General features: G+C 38.2%; 1 pseudogene; it reads left to right on the top strand.

Moving 5' to 3' along the window:
- Positions 1 to 3,289, top strand: LOC107675158 (interferon-induced very large GTPase 1-like; annotated as a pseudogene).
- Positions 3,290 to 3,663: the final 374 nt, after the last annotated feature.

The raw sequence follows: 3,663 nt of genomic DNA, 5'->3' as shown, positions 1-3,663 counted from the left end.
AATGAAATGAAAAATGACAAATACAAGATTGGTCTTAAAGACAGAAATCAGTCAGATGTATCTGAAGAACTCATAAAAGCTATAAATGCTTGTCTCTTAGAATCGTCTTCCACTTTCAGACTTGAAGATGTGTCCAAACACTCAGATATCAGAGTAGATGAGGAAGATGATGATGACTGCAGGAGAGGAAGAGAAGCAGGACATCAGATAATCAGTTTGCTAAAGACGAAAGAGCTGAGAAAAATCAAAGAATCATTTCTGCCTCATCAGAAACTGTGGCATCAGTGGAGTCAGAAGAACAAAGAACTACATCGACCTCAAGGAGAAAAGATTGAAATGGAAATAAGTAGAAAAAAAACACAAATGAATAAAATCCGCAAACAGCAGCATGAATTTGATATCAGTGATTTTATCAAGTGCTTAATTGAACAAAATGTGCTCATATGATAAACTTGAGATTATGTTTTTTCTCAAATGGCTCAGATTTCTCTTGGATGAGCATACATCAGCTGATCTTTCTGCTCTACACCACAAGTATCATGAAAAGTGGTCAACAGTCTTACAACTGAAAGAGAATCATGATAAGTCAGAACAACTTGAAACGGAACAAACTGAACTTGAGACAATATCTGAGGAACTTCAGGCTGCAACCTTTGGTTTGGAGCACATCATGAGGGAGATCGGACAAATCTATTAATCATGTTCATCAGTGAAGAAGAACAAGAAAGACCTGAAAGACTTCTCTTCTCTCCCGAGTCTTGCAGCAGAGATGATCTCTGGATTTCCACTGGAGCTGATGGATGGAGACGCTGCTCATGTTCCTGTGATCTGGATCTCTGCTGTTCTAGATCAACTCGTCCAGAAACTGGGAGACCAGAGAGTCTTTGTGCTGTCAGTTTTAGGGCTTCAGAGCTCTGGGAAATCCACCATGCTGAACGCCATGTTTGGACTCCAGTTTGCCGTCAGTGCTGGCAGGTGCACCAGAGGAGCTTTCATGCAGCTGGTCAGAGTCTCAGATGAGATGAAAACACAACTGAACTTTGACTATATTCTGGTTGTTGACACTGAGGGTCTTCGTTCTCTAGAACTGGCTGGAAGATCAACAAGACATCATGACAGTGAATTTGCCACATTTGTTATTGGTCTTGCAAATCTTACACTGATCAACATTTTTGGAGAAAACACAGCTGAGATGCAGGACATTCTTCAGATTGTTGTTCAGGCCTTCATGAGGATGAAGAAGGTCAGACTGAATCCCAGCTGTGTGTTTGTGCATCAGAATGTTTCAGATGTCGCAGCTAGAGAAAAAACCATGGAGGCAAGAAGACAACTGCTGGAGAAATTAGATGAGATGACAAAACTCGCTGCTAAAGAGGAAGGCAGTGATGCAGAACGTTTCAGTGATGTCATTAAATTTGATGTTCAGAATGATGTGAAGTATTTTTCTCAGCTCTGGGAGGGAAACCCACCCATGGCACCGCCAAACCCAAACTACTGTGAGAACATTCAAGAACTGAAGAAATGTATTAAGTCTCATGCCTCAAAATCACAAGAAATGCTGCTGAAAGACTTCAAAATTCATATTAAAGATCTCTGGGAGGGTTTACTGAATGAACAATTTGTCTTCAGCTTCAGAAACTCTCTGGAGATTTCAGTCTACAGGAAACTGGAGAATGAATACAGCAAGTGGTCCTGGAGTCTTCACAATGCCATGCTGAAAATTGAGAATAAACTACACAACAAAATAGAAAATGAAGCAATTCATGAAGTTGAGGAAACTGATCTTCAAAGAAAACTGAAGAAGACAAGTGAAGAAGTGGAAGAATCAATGTCTGAATTCTTTGAGAAAGACACATATGCAGAAATACTGATTCAGTGGAAAACATCCTTTGAAACCAAAATCAAAGAGCTTGAGAAAAACATTGTGAGGGAAACAAAGAAAAAAATGAATGAGATTCTTCATCAAAAAGTCCTTAAGAAAAAACATGATCAGATGACACATCATGAAAACACTCTCTTTGAAAAGAGCAAAGAACTTGCCTTAAAGCTCAAAGATAGAGCAAATGATGAAGAAACACTGAAGAAGGAGTTTGATTTGTTTTGGAAAATGAACATGAAGATCATCAGTGACACTCCAGCAATCAGAGACATTGACATAATGAACATGAAAGAAATCCTCAGTGACAAGAAAAAAGATGAGTACTATAGTATTTTCCAGAAATACTGTCATGGAGCAACATCAGCTGCTATATTTGGTGAGATCATCTGTCAGAAACTTAAAGATCCCATTGAGCAGAGTGTCTACAAGAACACCGCTAGAGATCTGACAGATGAAATGAGATCAAACTGTGAATCACTGAATGGAAGCAGATCAAATCAGGAGAAACACATCCTGAAGACACTGGCAGAAGAGGAGGATTTTGACAAATACATGAACTACATTCGTAATCCCAGAGATCACTTCAAGAGTTTCATCAGAGATGAAGTCAGTCAGTACATCAATAATCAGTTCAGTGTCAATGTTTTACCCAAGATGGAGGAGAATATTAAACTCATGCAGCAGACGATCATGAAAGCAGCTCATGAATCTACTAAACATGTTCAAGTGAAGAGAGGAGATGCTGGTTTGTGGTTGAAGAGTTTCACACAGCAGCTCTCAGATGAGCTGATCTTCTCTGAAAAAGACCTCAGTGGAGTCAAACATGATGATGTTGATGATTTCAACCTCCTCGAAGATGTGATGAGACAAGAACTTACTGATATAATGTCTGACATCAGCAGTAGATTCAACACAGAGACATTTCCAGTAAAGCTGGACTATAAATTCAGACCAGATGAGCTTCTGATTGAACCCAACAGCACTGACAGAGGTGATCAGTGTCCGTTCTGTAAAGCCATCTGCACCAACACCATAGAAAACCATGATGGAGATCACAGTGTTGCTATCCATCGTAATCTTGGACTGAATGGGTGGATTTACAGCAGAACAACAAACTTGTCTATTACTATATGCACATCAGGCGTAGCAAGTGATCGATTTTTTTATCCTGATGACTCAGATGACAAATTTCCTTGGAGAGAATACAGAAGAGCAGGAGGAGTTTATGCAGACTGGAGCATCACCCCTGACATCTCGGAACTGCCCTACTGGAAGTGGTTTGTGTGCAGATTCCAAGAAGATCTGGAAAAATACTACAATAATACATTTGATGGTCATGGTAAGATCCCAGACAACTGGAGAACATACTCAAAACATGAAGCTGTTGAGACTTTGGAAAAATACATTTAATTAAACAGAAATGTTTCTGCCCGGTCTATGATTCAGTTTAGTGATTCTGAAATCCACCAAATTTCAGAAAATATGTAGAGAGAGGAGTTAAGAAAATTTAAAGTAAAGTGATTGAAAGTAAATCAAGTGTTTCAAAAGCCTGAAAATGTTCTGTATATCAGTATATGTGATTTGTCCTCTATAGACAATGTCTAATTTTGACAAAAAATACTTTTTTTAAAAAGTTGGATTCCAGAATTGTAACCAAGAAAACTAAACTATTTAAATAAACTATTACATACATAAACATTTTAATTGCAACAAAGTGGTAGATAAATGTGGTATATTGATATTTCCAGAAATAAGTGAATTTCTTTACAAAAATAAATTTATTC

Source organism: Sinocyclocheilus anshuiensis, unplaced genomic scaffold, assembly GCF_001515605.1.
Source record: "Sinocyclocheilus anshuiensis isolate Anshui unplaced genomic scaffold, SAMN03320099.WGS_v1.1 scaffold1728, whole genome shotgun sequence".
NCBI classification, from domain to species: Eukaryota; Metazoa; Chordata; class Actinopteri; order Cypriniformes; family Cyprinidae; genus Sinocyclocheilus; species Sinocyclocheilus anshuiensis.
This window is presented reverse-complemented; position numbering and strand designations above follow the sequence as displayed.